Here is an 18077-nt window from a genome sequence, read left to right as displayed (position 1 = left end):
AAGAAGAACTCACAAATACTCAATGTTGACCAAAATTGTTTACATTGTTCTATATTAGCTTCTCTAGCTAATATAGATACAGATATAGAAATATCTTGAACTTGTTACAGTGATGAATACTACTGGGAATTTTTTCATTGTGGGAAAAATTTCCCAGCTATAAAATGAGTTATGATTGAACAATTTCTCAGCAATTCAACTAACTAAAAATTTTGAGTAACTAATATTTGTAGAATTCAATTATGTCTGGATGTATTAGTTGATAGGTTTAGATCTTACTGATTTCATGACTGTACAGGGAATAAATTTCTTTTTGAACCTCTTTTTCTAAATTAATGATGTTGTAGAAGACCTAAAGAAAATAACTTGACTGAAGTGACATCAAGACCATTCCAATTAAATTATACTGAAGAATAAACAGAAGAATAGGTCAAGATTCCCATATGAAAGGATAAATAGGAAAAATTAATATATCTGATGAGTGAAATCAACACGTGCAGAAATTACAAACTGATATGTGAAGGTGACTGAAATTTCTTTCAGTATGATTTATCTAAACTTCAAAAATTTTTAAGCATGGAAATAATTCTAAATAAGATCCAAAACCAATGGGGCATTTTATCCATTTATAACTGAAATGAAAAATCACATAGGAATAATAAAACTCATTTAGGAAAAATAAAACTCATTTAGGAATAGCAAGACTCTATAAGGAGTGGAAAAATCATGAATGATACATCTTGCAGAACAGGAAATTTAAGAATAAAGTCCAAAACTCTTGCCAGTACTCTAATTCAGCTTGCTTTTACAAAGGAAGTTAAAGCAAATAATGAAAAGCTTCTCAGCCTTATAAGCAGAAAAAAGAAAGCAACAAACTTTCTAGGAAGAGGGGAAAGAAATGAGGTTCAAATGAAAAAAATAGATGCTTTTTCCTCGGTTTTTAGACTAAGATGGTTGATTGACATAAAAGTATGGTAATGCAGATATCCAGGCGACATGGATTATCTTGCTTGTAGGAGGGTGGCTGCTCCCAGTACAGATAATGAAGCTGCAAATACCTTTGCATAAGGCCTTGGTATTATTTCATCCAGAAAGCACTAGTCTCTCATACCTGGTAGGCAGAAAAAACAGAGGAGACAGAAAACTCATATTACAGAAGACAATAAAGACCTTGAATTTATTTCAAAAATAAGGGAAGACTGAGAGCATCAAAAAGTCACTGGGAATCCCAAGTTTTCTCCTATCTTTACTTAGCACTAATTGTTTTCCTTCTTTCTGACTCTCTTCAACCCAAGATTCTTGTATACATGTTTATCCAGCCGGGGTTTAAAAGGATGAGAGGATGGACATGTGTTTTTGTCCAGGACATGGCATTGTCTAGTGGTTGATGCATGAACCAGGGGTAAAAGCTCTGTCCCTCCAGGGCCACGAGGATGGCCCTTACTCAGTTTCTCTCACCCTGGGTGAGTGACCCTCACCTAGTCTATGTGAAAGGTACCATCCATGTGGAAGGGATTCCCACCCCTTCTGGCCATGACAATGTGGCCCAAGTGGAGCACCCAAGGAACTTGCCTGGTAAGTCAGAATGATCCTTTAGCATTAGGTGGAAAGTCAAAAACTGACTTGTTGTTTGAGACTTATGTTTTAAACATAGTGTTTAAGCATGCTGGATCTCACTCCTATATAACCAGAAATCTTCACAAGGATTTTGTAGAGGGAAGTCAATGAGCATATGAAGACCCTGAAAGAGAATTCTTAAAATTGCTAAAAGATTTGGTCATTGACCACACTGAAGAATCTTTAAAAAATTTAAGCTCTCATGGAATCAGAGGAAAGGTGTTCTTGCACAATTATTAAGAGATTAATGGTTAGGAAACAAAAGGTACAAATCAATGGAGGGAGATTATCAAATAAGTCTCACAGGATCCCTACTAGGACATGAACTGTTCAACATCTTCGTAAATTATCTGAAAATTATGTGAAATAATGAAGTGACAAATACTCCTCATGAAACACAGTTATTCCTTATAGTGAAGAATTGCAGAATGATATAATGATGCTAAGTGACTGAACAACAAAAAAGCATACGAAATTAATTGCCAATAAAGTCAAAGTAAGGCATATAGTGGTTCTCCCCTGACATTTAATTATACGTGCAGAATATTGGAATCTAAGGTAGCCATTGCTATGCAGGAAAGTGGTCTTAAGAAGTGTATGCCAGTGGTTCCCTGGAAACTTCTGCTTAGTAGCATGTGACACTGACAAAATGTTAGGATTATCAAGAAAATACTAAGAACAAGAAAGAAACTGGATAAATCTCTATTGCATGCTGATGGGGGTTACAATAACTCATTTTGGGTGCAATGTATAGTTATAGTGATCCCATCTGTAAGATGACAAAGTGGGTTGAACTTACTTTGGCGTCTATTGGAGGGAAGATTAAAACTGAGCTGCTTGGAAAATAAATACTTGGTAATGGGCTCTATCCTGCTGTCTGTCTGTAGATGGGTCCTATCTACCATCTACAGGCTAGTGTCTATTTGATTGGCTTCTATGAAATAGGAAAAGATTTGTAAGAGTGTTCTAAGGAATTACTGTTCACTATAATTTTAAAAGAAGAATAGAGGTGACCAGGACCTGTAAAACAAACAAAATAAGTAGTTTTCCTTACAGCACCTAATTACTTTGTGGAATTCATTGCAACAGGTTGTTGTGGAAGCTAACATTATCATTGGATTCGCAAAGAACTAAATGGATTCATAGCAGAGGGGCTACTAATCACAGTGGTCTATATATTGCTTCCAATTCAAACTTAAAATGCTGGTTTCCAAAAACAGAAATATTTGAGAAGCAGGATCAGTCTATGCTTGCCCCTTATATTGTCTCTCTACATCCCCTCTCTCTGGGCATTTTTTGTTCATCTCATCAAAAAGAAGATATTTTTATATATTTTTCCTTGAACCAGTGTGAATATTTACAGTATTTTATGTTTTGGTAGATTAAACTGTGAAGAAAGAAGCAGGCTTAACTAATTCTATAAAAATGAGCAGCACTGGTCACAAACTATGATTAGGCAGGATAAGAACAGAAGCCTGATAAATGAGCAGAAGAATAAATTCTAGGATGTCTTTTAGAGTGGAATAGTGAGAGAGAATTTCTAATATTGGTTCAAAATAAAGAAATAAAGTATTTATGGATAGACTATAACAACATGTTTTCCTATGATGGTGGTGATTCACAGCAAGGTTTCTTCTAGTCCTATGTCCTAAACAGAAACCTGACCTTTTTGAGACAGCCCATCACTAATTGAAATACAGAGCTGTGTGCATGAAGCTGAGCTCAGTTGCTCTAAGTTCCACCTTGAAGTTTTATTAACATTTAATGGTTAAAAGAAAGCTAATAAAACTGGAGGGAAGCTGAGATGGCCAAGTCATAACTATTTTTATGGCATATTATTACCACAGAATGGAGGAAGGATATTTATGATACATAGAGGTTTCTCTCATCCTCTGCATGTGTTTTTGGGCTATCAAAACCAATTCACTATAGGGAATAATTTTGTTCTTGGCCATGTCTTTGCAATAATAAAGTGATACTAGTACCACTGAGAACAAATTTGTACCATCTTGTGTTTTGCTGTCACATTTATTAAATTTTTATGGATAAATATGTGTAGTCAAATTCTAGCTTGGAAGACTAAAGACTAAAGCTTTTAAGCCTGATGTGTGTGTGAAATCAGTATGACTCCCCCTTCATAATGAATAGCTAACAAGAATACCAAGTTAAGTTACCCTAAGTCATCAGACAAAGCAGAAAAAGTAAGGAAACAGCCTGGAAACCCTTTTCCAGTCTCTGCTGCAGTGGTTATGGAGTTCATGGTGAAAGGTTAGTGCTGCAGCAGAAGCAGATTGCAGTGCCCTGACACACTTTCAGCTGAGTTTACAGTGTGTCAGGATGTTCAGCTGTGTGAGAAAAGAGCAGGAGTGATTCAATATGATGGTATGATATTTTTTCCTGGTGTGTTTTTCGTATACACATAAACACACAGCCTGGAGGAGGCACAGGAGCTGTGAAGTAGATACAGCATTTGAGCCACTGCATTTCAGCCAGAGGAGCACATGCTCCGTGAGTCACTGCACAGCACTGATGGGCTGGATGTTTTGCCCTGGATAAGTGAGTGATGTCAAAATGTTACTCTTTCCTTTTTCAAAGAAAAAGGAATAGGCTGACATCACTGCTCTCTCTGTGCATTCCACAGACATATCATCTTGCCTCAGATTTTTTAATAAAAGTTGTTTACTAAGGGGTTCTTGAAATTTTAAACTGCTTCCAGTTAAACCCAATACATTATTTTGATCATTGTTTAGTTTTTAAACTACTTTTTGGGGACAAATTCCATTAAAAAAAAAAAAAAAAGCCCCCCCCTTCCCCAAACATCCAAACTCCAAAATTTATCTGGAATATCTGACATTAACATAAAGCTATATGTGACTCTGTGTAGTGTAGAGTCACAGTCATTGCAAGAAAATAATGCCTTAGTATGAAGCACAAGCATAAGCCTATTTTATTTATCTTAAATGACTTCAGAAACCCTCCTCTGAATACTGAATAAAAGAATTTCACAATGGTTTCTCAAATTCAATTACTAATTATCAAAAAGAATATATTGGGAAACTCCCATTTTTGCATTCCTGTGGTAATTTTAGCAATGACTTAAAAGGAACTGTAAGAATAAGAAAAACAAAAAACCACCCACCTTTTTTCAGCTGTCAAAAAAACCACAGATCTTATAATAACACTGTTTCCTCATTTCATCTCTTCCTCATCTGCTTTCTTTTTTTTTTCTTTCTTTTTCTTTCTTTCTCTTTCTTTCTTTCTTTCTTTCTTTCTTTCTTTCTTTCTTTCTTTCTTTCTTTCTTTCTTTCTTTCCTTTCACTTGTTTCTCTGCCTGTCAGTTTCCTTCCTCTGTTTCCCTCAAAATATGCTATTTCCTGCTCCTCTGCTGCATGAAAATGTTCCCCTGTCACATGGTTCCCCATGCTGAGACTCCCTTTCTCTGGAAACATCCTGCCTATTTCCCTCATCACCAGCACCCACTGACTGAGCATTTCCCCCAGCAGATGTGCAGGAGGTTTCAGTGTAGCTGCAGTGCCATTTTCACCAGAGTGACTTCAGTGTCTGCCCCTTTCTCTACTGTAAAGTTGTACTTCACCACTGTCAAATTCGTTGTGAGAACCATAGTTTACTTCTTGTCTAAGGGATACACTGTGATATTTGTGTCATTTTATATAATTATATACAATATTTATATTGCTCTTAGGCCAGCTTAAAATGTCCCAGTTCTGCATAGCTATTTCAAGCAAAAACCAGGAGTCAATTCATGGTGGAAAAGCACAGCATTAATAAAATCTCATTTTAGCTATAGTACTGATCCATGCATGATGATATTTTTCTGTGGTTACTTTTTCCTTATAACCAATGACAAATCCATCCAATTATTGCTTCCTAAAAGACCATATTCTTCAGTTTAATTAGAAGAATGTTGGCCATGTGAACATGGTACTACCGAACAGGACAGTCCAGCTCACTGCTGTCTGCCTAAATAGGTTGACCTCTTGTGTCTGACTTTCCTAGCCGTCATTTCTGACAGCCTTGAAACTAAGAAGTCTTTTTCTTTTGGCTCTGAGAAGTGGAAGTCAATCCTAGATAAAATGGTAATTTTTGTATATTTAAAAGTTTTTTTTCAAGTCTTCATTGTGAGTAACAACTTAGTTGAGAAAAAATGATAAAGACTGAAAAAACAATTTTTCCAGTTAAAGAAATGAATTTAAAAAATTTAATAACATAAACCCACAGCATGTCAGGTTGCTACTTCTGCACTGAAGTTAATTACGGCTAATATTTTACACGTAACTGTGTGGTTTTTATTGTTTTAATTTTTTAACCACAGCTATTTCTTTACACACTGTATATCTGTTTCACCTTGAATTTGGAACCCCTTGAATGCAGTTATATAAGTTGTCCATCTGTCATTTAAGTTTCCTAAACCTAAAACCAGAAGACAGAGAAAAATTTAGAGACAAGGGACCAGCACAACAAAGTAATAAAGACCTCTCAGGCAGCCTTCAGTCTAATTTTGTATCACTTCATCCTTTTACTCTGGACCCCAAAAACATCTGGTCAAAAGTGACTCCAGCAGCTCAAGTTTCCATTAACCTTTCACAGGGAATGTATCTGACTAGCTCTCCAATGTGCCTTCAATGCTTAAACTTGCTTCTGCCTCCCACTCCTCTGAAAGCACTAGATGCCACCTAAAATGAAGTTTAACAGTGTCAGAGGATTTCAGATTTCAGAATTTCAGAGTTTGAACCATGAACACTTACAAGTGGATTCATACAGTCAAGTTACAGGGAAAATGTGTTACTACAAAATTCAGCCCAAATACCTGACAGATTGAGATGCCTCTTGCTAGCTATTGTCTACAAAAGAAGTGTGAATCTATTCAAATGAGGTAGGAGAAGTCCAGCTCCTACTTATGGTTCATAAGTGATATTTTTGGAAATCTATGCCATGCATCTCATACTTGGTAAATATACTTTGTGGGGAAGATATCTGTCATGGTCTGACCAACGCATCTCTGCTTTTTTTTGAGTGATACATTTCTAATGGTTTTGTTGCTCTTTTTGGTGGACAGTGCTGACAGATCAAATGTGATTCGTGGTGGTTATTCTCCCTTTCTTTAGTAGATCACTAAGCACCATACCTCAGCATCAATTACAGACTCATTTGGCCTTCTACCACGGATTGAATGTGATATTTGAGCTAAAATCTACAAGGATGGCACACTGGCTGGATCCTGCCTAAGGTTACCACTCTGCTAATTGCCAGATTTTTTTTTTCCCAGTCATTACATTTGGATCTCTTAAGTAAATCAGGCTTATATATTTCTTTTATCAGATATTGAGTTATTTTGGCTAAAATTGAATTAATACCTACTGCACAATTAAGTGATCTGGCAGAACTCTGAGTGAGATCATTCCCTCTCTGATTTTCAGTTTTTACAATTGCATTAAAAGAATTTTGTCTCTGTGTGTTGGTGGGAAGAAGGGAGAATTTCATAGGTATGTGAGGGTACTTCAGTGGCACTGAAGCTATTTTTTCCATATTTGGCCTACAAATGGAATAACTAGACAGATATATACTGAAAAAATATATATATATATCAATCAGGTTTATAAAATTCTTAGAATCAGAAAAAAAACCACATGACTGTGCGTTTAGAACCAGAGAAGATTGTCACAGTAATCTTCTCTGAGCTTTTGCATTAGACAAAGCAAAAATCACCATTCAATCATTTCTTTATCAAGCCCATGTCTTCTGTTTGAGGTTCCACAGAAATATTAAAACATTGTTCAGCCACTGTGGGACACAAAGAAATTGTAAGTATATTGACAGTACTGAAACCAGTGTTCATCAAATCTTCCATAGAATTTGAGGGAATGATGGGATTGGCAAATTAGATGCAGTATCTCTGGATGTCCACAATATAAGCTCATAATAAACCATCTGCTCTCAGTATGACAAACAGCAGTGTAACACATTGTCAGTATTTATGGATTATTGTTATTATTATTATTATTAATAATAATAATAATAGTGACAATAATAACAATATAAAAATCTGTTTCTCTAGTGCTTCCAGTGGATAGCAGCTGATCATGCTTACTGCCTCCAGGGAAGGAATGCCAAAAAGAAACAAATGAATCTAACCAGCTGTGGGGCTATTTTTGAAAAGCTAAAGAATTCAGTTGGTTACTCTCTATTCCCTTTAAAGGTGGTAAAGCAGTATCTCAAAGCTGTCCATACAGCTTTCATAAAAAAAGGGCCTTGGATTTGTTTTTTAAATGTTTGAGGGAACTGCAGGAGCGCAGTGTGGCACAGAATACTCGAGCACGTGTAAGATGCACAGAAACACAGCTCTGTGTCTGCTGTCTGCAGTCCAAGGCCCCTGTGCCCGTCATTCCGCTGGCTGGAGGCAGTGACAGAGTCAGAGCTGTGCCGAGTGTCACAGTGCAAGGCTCAGAGATGTCACACACGCTGCCCTGTGCTTCGGTTCGTGCGTGGATGGGAACGCAGCACCACCAGCCCAAGGTCTGCTTCTGCCAAACCCCTTACACTGCACTTCCAAAGCTGCTACAAGGCCCTCGCTTCTGCCAAGGAGATTTAAATGAGGATGAGTGAAGAAACTTAGGAAGGGTGTGATTTTGAGTGCTTTGCTCAAACATGCTGTAAAACCAGTCTTCAGAAAAAGGAGAAATGCCATAAAAAATGTTTTGCTGTATAAGACTTGGCAGGTTTTCCTCAGCTCTCCCAGCAGCCTTTTTTCCCCCCTTTTTTCCTCTGGCAATGAGCCTTAAAAAGATCTCAAAGACGTTTATATGCTGACCAAAGAAACTCTTTCTATAAACAAGCAAAGAAGGGTTTATATTAAATGTATGTTGTTTATCATTGCCATTGTTGCAGTATATTAAGATAACAGGCGAGACGAAACATTGACAGCTCCTAAAGCCACTGAATAAACCTAATCCTGCACGTAAGTTGCTGCCTGGGGCTCCTTAAAACTACTGCCTTGGTTTTCCTCCTGCCTATGCTTGTTGATTTCTATCAAAACGAGTTAGAAAGCAACTCATCTTGCCTATATATTTCCATGCACACTTCCTCTCACCTCCAAACGGGAAGGTCAGTTTCTGGACAAACTTTGTTTCTACAGCTTTGAAAGAGTCTGCTGTGTTTCACTCTGTTTTGAGTGGTGTAATTATCAGTAATTATTGGGAAATGAGCAGGAGTCAGAGGCAATTCCAGAGCCACCCAGAATAAACTACACATTGTTGCAGGATTGCAGCATGGCTGTTTTACAGAATTAACATTCTGAAATAGTTGGAAGTGACAGTTTCCTTTTCAGGGAGGGAAGAGGGCAAAGAGCTAAGCTTCTGCTTTAAGGTTAATCTTTACATTCAGGAAGAAGTTTGATCTGGAGACCATAGGGGCATGGAACAGATCCCTGTGTAGCCCACTTTTCATTTTAAGTGAATCTTCTTGGGCATGTGCTTTCTCTGTGCCCAGAGAAAGACTTTAAATGTCAGAACAGGTGGAAAAACTTTTTTAAAGGCATGTAAAGGCAATCGATATTTCCTCTAAGGAACACTGAATCATAAGGAAAATTACAAATAATTGTATTATTCAGTTTTTAAATGATAGCCTTTGAAAGATGAGGGTCTTAGAATAACTGACTTAGTCACATTTTAAAATAGTCCTAATGCCCTTTTCTTTTCAAGCAAATTAATAAATAAATGTCATGTTGCATGAGTTCAACTAACTGTGAGATAATGAGGACTGTAGAGCAGAGACCTTGATGGGTCACTGATTGCTAATGGACCACAGATTCTTGTAGGTCATGAGTTCATTGCCAAGCTGTGTTTAAAGATTTGTCTTTTATTTATTTATTTATTTATTTCCCTTTAAAAACTACTTAATTGCAAAACAGAAGTGTCATTATCTGAATGCAGACACTAGTGTTCACATCTAGACTGTGATGGATAATGGTTGTAGAGCCTCAAAAGAGAGTCACATTTCTCAGAATATTTGGCAAAATTAAATGCCTCTGCCATGAGGATCCATCCCAGGTCAGCAGTACCCCCTGATGGCAGTGACTGAACAGTTCTGGAGATGCTGAGTGTGCAAAGGGGATCCTGGAAGGGGGCTGTGGAAGGTTGCACTGGTTTCTTCCTTCATTACCATTTTTCCACCGTTTCCCCAGTAGTGACTCTGAGACCTGACTGAATAATTTAATTCCGTGGTGGCAGATGCAAATGAGGCAGGACAGATATTTGGATCCTGTGTCAGTGTGACCACAGAGAAGATGGCTATGTTACTGCTCCTGAACGAATTTCTGATTTCCACATGCAAGGCTTCTACCTCTCATCTACCCACAAAAAACCACATAGATGACAGAGAAGAGAGGGACAAACATGCAAAATATAGAGATGTATATCCAGATGTGCACATGAATGCCACAGGCTACAGGGAGCAGCTGTAGAGCAGCACAGCATTGGCTTGTGGACCAGCTGCCCAGACTGGGATGAAGGGAGAGCAGAAAAGCAGAGGTGAGAATGAGGAATGACAAGAAAGAAACTTAATATTTTTTTTGCATTAATCTATAGCAATATTAACTGTACAGACTGTACACCACTGCCTGACACAGTCTCTTAAATACAGCAATGCTCTTGGGGTTTGGTGCACAAGCAAAGATGTAGAAAGGTTTAAGGTTCCAGTAAGTCTGGAGCTGGTTTTGCTGTTCTCGCACTGTTAGATATGCATAAAACCAACTGCCTGGCCTAAACGAATCCCAATTGTAGTCAAGCCTGTTTCCTGATAAAAACATGTCTATCTGAATAAAAGTCTATTTCCCTTAAGAAGTTTATACATTACAATTCAAAACCTATTTGTTTATATGGATAAGAAGAATATGTATAATTGAAAAAGAGTCCATTAGAAGTGCAGAGAGAAAACAAAGGATGAGAATTTGGTGATATGAAAGTCAATTATTAATATCATGTTAGTGTCAGACATAACACAAACAGGTACTGACCCAACAATGCAGGTCTGATAGTCTTTAAAAATTATGTCTTCCACTTTTTCTACTCCAATCTTAAGCTATCCTAGCTCTGGAAACAGTCACCAGTGCTAAATTGTTAGTGGGTTTGTAATGAGAACATTAAAGAGAAGAATACCTTAGTGAACATTGATCTTTAGGATTACAGAGAATAACACTCCCATTTGCAGCATTTATTTTCTCCTTTGAATGGATGCTAGATACAAGTGCATGACTATACATCCTACTGACCCTGCAAACAGCCAGAAAGCAAAACAACATACAAAAATATTTATTCTGGTTGTCATTTGTGCCAGCTTCTTTTTACTAACACAATTTTGTAATTAAAACCTTATATTTAAAGTGGCTCTATGAGCTAGTGAGTTTTTTTCTGCATTACTGTAAAATATATTTTTAATTTCTCAATTGCTCTGCCCCTCTTCCTCCAGTCAAAATACTAAGAGTTGCCAAAAGCAGCCAAATCTTGCACTAAAGCACAAACTTTGCTTTCATAATGTCTTCTGTCCTACTAGGCAACTGGTTGTGATGCACTTACTTCAAGTTTTACTGGGAAAATTTTGTAGAGGAATACTTGGCTTTGGCCAAAGATGTCATTCCACTTGAGCAATGTGGAGCTCTATGGGTCACAAAGCAGGAGTTACCTGGAGTGAGCATATGGAAGTCAATTGCATTAATGTACTGTCAGCACTGGTCACTGAAAGTTTCTCCTAAATTACTGTTCAGCTCAAAAGAAATACAGCTATTTCTTTCAGCTGAAAATATGTCAAGATGTTATTTTGGAAAGAAACTCCTGACACAGCTTCACTGCTTGTAAAATTAGTGTCACTGCACTTGTCAGAAGTTCTCCTATAAATCTGAGAAGTGAGACCTTGAGCAACTTGTGAATAGGATAAAATGCTGTGTGGAACAAAATGATAATATTTCAGTCATATCTAGTTTTGAAATAGTATTTTAAGCACAGATATACTTCCAGATATACAAGTAAGGGGGATGAAGGCAGCTTGGACTGTGAACAGATTTTTGTTCTCTGTTCCAGAAACAGTTAAACATTAAAATGTTTAATGTTTAGCATTTAATACACTTTAGTTGCAACTAGATCAACAAAAGTGCTAATAAAATAAAAGAACAAACTCCCCTCTCCCAAAGAAAACCAGAATGCTATTCATAACTTAGAAAGTCTTTAAAATGAGAAAAATTAGATTGTCATGGACCAGACTATGAGATTTGTGACTGTGGGGTATTGAAACGTGAGAAATTTGGTTTATATCTGTGTTTCTCTGAGCTACAATTAGTAATGTCTATGTTACCCCTCGTAGTTGCCAAGTTTACTTTCATGTACGGTTTTTAGAACTGTATATATCTAGAACCAGTGATAGAATTTGGCTGAAATATTTACTAAACCATTTCCTAAATCTCCACAAGCAATGAGAAGTACAAATGGAGGAAATTCAAGTAATTCCAATAACTTTCCTGAAATTGTAGTTTTCCAGAGTGGCATAACATGAACAAATTTTTAAATATCTGATTAGACAGATAGGCAAGTGTTAGACTCTAAGTACAAAAGGTTGCCATTCATAGACCAGACGAATTTTTTCCCGTGTGAATAAGAAATCGGTGTTTACCCCTTCTGGCAGCAAGATCAGAGGAACTGTGGTCTTCTGTCAAAAGCTTTTCCCTCAGGGCATAGTCCTAGGATTGTGATGTGGCAATAATTTTCTGATTGCTACTAACTGCTCCTTAAGGGCTGGATTGTAATGGAAGCCTTTGCCTTTTCTTTAACATGAATCAGCTGAATCAGGACTCTTACTCCTGGTGGGAAGTTTAAGACCAGGATTTTAGGTTTAAAGACTTTTTTTCCTGGAAACCCTTGGTCTGGAATGCTTGTGTGTTTAAAATGAAAGGAGACTGCTGAAAGCGTTTTCAAAGTCTTAACATTCCTCTTACAAACTGCATTTGCAATAAATTCTTAGAAATTCCTTATGCTTACAATAAACTTTTAGCTTGAAGCAAATTGTTCTGTAATTATTTGTATCAGGGTTTGTGTGTTGTCCTCCAAAGCATCTCTTGCTGGGTATTGCCCAAGGAGATGCTGTTAAGGACTGCAGCTCTGACCCTGGATGCAAGTCCCGGGATGCCAACCAGCTGTGATAACAGTAGCTGCAGGTCTGCTCCAGCCTCTCTCCTTCTCTCACAGAATCAGTCACCACACTGGGTCAGGTTAGCCCTGGATTTGCCCAGCTGAGCCTTGGAAACTCTAAAGACAGAGAAGCTCCTCTCTCGGTAATCAGTTCCCTTGCTGCCATACTCCAAGTGAACAAGTTTTCCCTGATGCACATCCCGGCCCTCCCAAACTGCAGAGGGTAGATGTTGTATCTTGTTTTATCAACTCCTGCCACCAAGAAAGGTTTGGCTCCATCACATTTGCAGCTCCAGATTGGAGTGGCTTGTCTTAGGTTGCCTCAGTGTCTATTTTTGACAGACTTAAGGAGTCAAACATCTTCACATTTTGCTCACAGGTCCTCAGTCATAGTAGTGGTCATTTATCTGCTGGACCGTGTAATTTCTGAACAAGATTTTTGAGCTAGGTGCCCCATAACACACATTCCAAGAGCAGCCTCAGCACCACTGGCTAGTGGGAATACTGCCTTCTCTTTATTACCTGGCCACTGCACTCCTCCAGCTGTAGCCAAAAAATCAGTTTGCCATATGACAGAGCACATTGTTGGTTATATCCAGTGTGCCACTTCCCATAACCCCAGAGTCATTCTCAGCAGGCCAATACTCCTGGCCTGTACTGATGCAGGTGGTTATCCTGCTCTTTGTTGATTGTCTTTACTCATTTCTATGCTCTGAGCGAGGAATATTTCCTTAATCTCTTTCTATTTCCCACGCAAAATCGGTGTTTTCTACTGTGGCATTTTTGTTGTTGCTTTTTAAAATTTTTTTATGCTGTGAAACTTCTTACAGAGAGTTTGGTACAAAGAAAGTAAGTGAAGTCTTTCTGTCACATTAGACTTAGAAATAGATATCAGATTTATATTGTTAAAGTTTTCAGAGAAATAAAGGCAGAGTTAATGTCTTGATTTAATAAAAGGCTCCCATCTTCCCAAGGATGAGTTGCCTGATTACACTGAGTGGAACTGAGTTTGAGCAAGTTTTAGGTAGGTAGCAGACGGGGACATGTTTCCACCTCTTTTTTGTTCCCCTGTGTAGCTGGTAGTTGCAATTGGCTAAAAGCAATTTATAATTAATCAACCCAATTATAATATATAATACAATAAATAATTGTGTTGATTCCCAGAATTCATGTATCTGTTAGGAGTAATCATGTTTTTCATTCACAAAATGTGAATATTCATATTTTATTTTGTAATCTAATTATTACATATTCCCTGAAAAAAAAAATTAAGTACAGCTTTCACTTCTTTCAACATTAGTTTTTGTGCTTAGATACAATATAAAGTAAAGCAAAACAAGACCTTTCAAATGTAAAATTTTCTATTGATAAAATCAGGAACATTAAAATAACCACTTAACACGTATTGTTGACTGCATTTTACAGTATTTGACACACTACATAATAACAATGCAATCATCAAGGCTGAGTTACTCTTTCCATAAACTCTGTATTTTATCATTGCATGGATGTGAAGCTTATGGCCTTATTTTGAAATGTTTTCTCATCAGGAAGTTTCAGTAGTATTAGAAAAGCTTTTACAGAGGAAAGCATAAAGGACTTGCAATAGCTAGCAAGCATGACATCATTAAAAAGCAATGAATGTTAGGAATATTCCTGTTCTAATCCAGGCCACACATCCTGCTGCCCTGGAAGACTGCCAAGCTCAACATCCTTTTAGGGTTACAGGGCAGGCTGCGGCCTTTCACAGTTTGCTTTAGAAATCTCTGCATGTGGAATATTCACTGGCAGGCATTACAATAAAATCTAAAATTACTCCATCAGAAAGCTGGTGTTCCACCCTTCCTGCATTCTTCCCTGACAGTGAAATTGCCCAAAAAGAGCTCTATTGCATTTCATAGATTTCTGTGATGGACTGTGTACAGAGGTGATGGGGGGTGATTTTGCACATAGGTTCAACAGCACGTTCCACTTGAGAAGAAAAAAAAAATATTTAGACAGCTTAAAAATATGTTGTGATAATATTCTTTTTAGTTCCATTGTATGAACTCATTAGAACTCAGTTCTGTGGGCTTTTATCTGTATTTTCAGTGAATGTTTCAGGATGACCAGAGGAAAGATGATTAGACCTTTCCTTTAACACACCATGGTTATACACAACTATACAGAGTATTGCTCTCTGGGGCCAGGCACTCTGCCACACTAAATCCTTTTACATCATTCCTTTGGGGGGAAAGGGAGCAGAAAACTGCAGCAAAATGAAGAGTTGAAAGACCCTTAAGTAGTGGTGTTACTTAGCTGTCAAAAAATGAGAAGCATAAGTGATTTCAGGATACTGCTGTATTATTCCCAGTTAATGTCCTCAGCAGTATTCATAGGAGATAGTCTTACTGTCAGCACCCAGTTTAGATGATGAAGTAAGATTATAGTGGGGTCCCAAACTCTGTCATTTGTGTGAGAATTAAGGTGCTTAGGGAGTAACTTAGGGAAAATATTATTTCTCTGACCAACTAGTGGAAAGAGACTCAGGTTTCTGCAGCCCTCACAACGAGCTCTTGTCTCTCTCAATGCTGAGAAAGCTATTGCTTGGTTTTTACAATGGACAGCACGAGAAATTTATGTATCTATTTTAAAGTGTTCACTAGGGGCTTTAAATCCAGGTGTCTTACAGGTGCTTCAGCCAGGTGATTTGTTAGTATCCATTTCTTCCTAGGCTTCTAAAACCACCAGTGAACTTTCCCTTATAAAGTACTCAAATTTTAATTGTTGAGAGTCCTGCAATGATGTCAATTGTGCTTGTCTGAAAAATGTGGGGATTGAGAGAAGGAGGCTACCATCTTTTTGTAGCCCTTTAAAAGATATGTATTTTGGAAAAAGCCTGGATTAATAAGTTCCTAACCTTCATGCTGTACTCCTGCACCAGCTGAACCAACATTTACTACTCCAATGTATCAGGCTATGCAGCTAGTGACAGATGAAATTATCCAGTTAAATACAACTACTCCCCTTTTTTCCCCAGATTGACCTGTGATCTATTTTACACCATGGTTTCACAAAGGGTTGTGTCACCACAGATCAGGAGTTATGAAGTGCAGCACAGTTTTTTAAGCTGTCTGACTCAAAACCTAGAATCTTTTGAAATTACACACAGAGGCACGTAAATTAGGTGTCCAAAATACAATAGCTGAATGAAATTCCTTAGTTACTACACTTTCATTTTATTCTAAAGAGTAATTAGTAATTACACTTAGACTGAAATATGTTACAGGATATCATACAAAAAAAAAAAAAAAAAAAAAAGCAAAGCAAAATTTTATGCTCAGAATTCTTTATTAAGTGTTGAGTTATAAAGCCCAGCATGAAAAAAGTATGTTTAGAACAACTCTACAGCATTTTTATGTCAAAATCAGTCCCCATAAACTGGATGATTACCTGGAAGAAAAGAAGTTACCCATAAATAGCCATACTGAAAAAGACAGCAGGAACTGATGATTTATAAGAAATAGAGGCACTTACCAGTCAAGAAAATCCCAGTGAGACAAGATGAGGGAAACACAGACACTCTGAATTGTATTGTTACAATGGTAATCTCATCAACCCTTTGTCTTTCTGGTTTGTGACTGCTATTCTGTATAAAAGGAAAGGAAGTAGAGTACAAAAACAGTCTCAGGATTTGTCTATGGTTCCCATTTCAGTGTTGAATCTGTCCCTTTGCTTGGATGCAGAATATATAAGACATTAAAAAAAAACTGTGGCAACAGAAGTTCATGGGAGCCTGCACCTTCTTTACATTAATGTTCTCTGATATTCACCATCAGAAATATTGAGAAATGCAGAGTTGTCTAGAGATGAAGCTGGACACATTGCTCTCCTCTGGCTCCTTCATATCTGATGACCAGATAGCTGATGACCTTCTCCCTGGAAGATCCACATCTTCTTTGACAAGGAGTTTTTACTGCAGGAACTGTCTAATCCTTCCCTGGTGATCCCCTTTCAAAGCTGGTCAAAGAAACACAAGTTTGAGAAGGGTTCAAGGAAATCCAGGGAGTACTACATGTGGGAGCAACTGTGAGACTAAATTCATCATTCATTGCCATTGCTAACTGTACCCTTGAGGCCAAAATCAGGATTTCATGGTGCTAGGTACCCTGAAGGTAGGTGAAAAGCTCTGACTATGTGATTTGGCTCTGTGCACCCAGATGAGTCCACACCTGCATAGCCAGCCCCAGCACTGGGAACATTGATGAATCTACTGGCTCACAAACTCAGCTTTTTCTCACCATGACTCCGCCTCAGGCTTATAAAGGAGACAGACTTGTAGGTATGCTCTGTTGTCTTTGGGTTCTGAAAGCATTCTCATGCACCCCCAAGTGCTCTTGCAGTGTACCTCACTGCCCTGCTGAGAGTCCCTGAGAAGGCCCCCACAGCCACAAGAGACACAGGAGCAGAGCCCAGTGAGCATTTTGGCTACATGCCCCTGCCTGGAGCACACTCATGTTGCAGGAAATCATATGTAAAAACAGTGAGATATGAAAGCAGGGGAAAGTCTGGTAGTGGGGTTTTAAGGACAAACATTCCTCAGGCTGTGTGACCATAAACCATTCCCTGTACTACCTCATGACTCCACTGTTCTCTATTTCCCTTATGTCTCTGCTTCCTTGTCCTTGACTTCAAATGACATTTTGTAGGACTGGTCAACATCTGATTTTCCACACTATGCGTGGTGCTGCATGACTCCCGAGACAATCAGACTACATTCATGCAAATCAATTATAATTACCAGACCCCTTCTCTGGACCAGTGGTCAACAGCTCCAGTCTGGCAGCTTCCATATAACTTAGCAATTTGGGCCTTTGAATATCTGTGTTTATATCCAGACTGCCTGTTGTGAGTGATCCCTCACCTACACAAACTCATACACACTGCACCTGAGTGCTGATTTGGGCCAATTTTGCAAGCGATCATTCAAACATTATAATAATTAAAGACAAATCTAGAATGATAGTTAAGCATAGATAATGACCACTATTTTTCCTGAAGAAGTATCTTTTTAGAGGTTATGATAATGAAGACTTTCAAATCCAGTTGAACAGCCATAAATTGATATGAGCCAAACATCCCACTGGATCTTTGCAGCTCCTGGAGAACCATGATGCTGACTGTAAAGGAGAAACACATCAAATGGTTTTAATACTACTTAGAATAACAATTAAAAGAGGTGAATATAGATAACAGTTTAGTTATCTGTAAGTTTCATATTCCACTGAA

The sequence above is a fragment of the Sylvia atricapilla genome, chromosome 3, assembly GCF_009819655.1.
Source record: "Sylvia atricapilla isolate bSylAtr1 chromosome 3, bSylAtr1.pri, whole genome shotgun sequence".
NCBI classification, from domain to species: Eukaryota; Metazoa; Chordata; class Aves; order Passeriformes; family Sylviidae; genus Sylvia; species Sylvia atricapilla.
Note: the sequence above shows the minus strand (reverse complement) of the source record.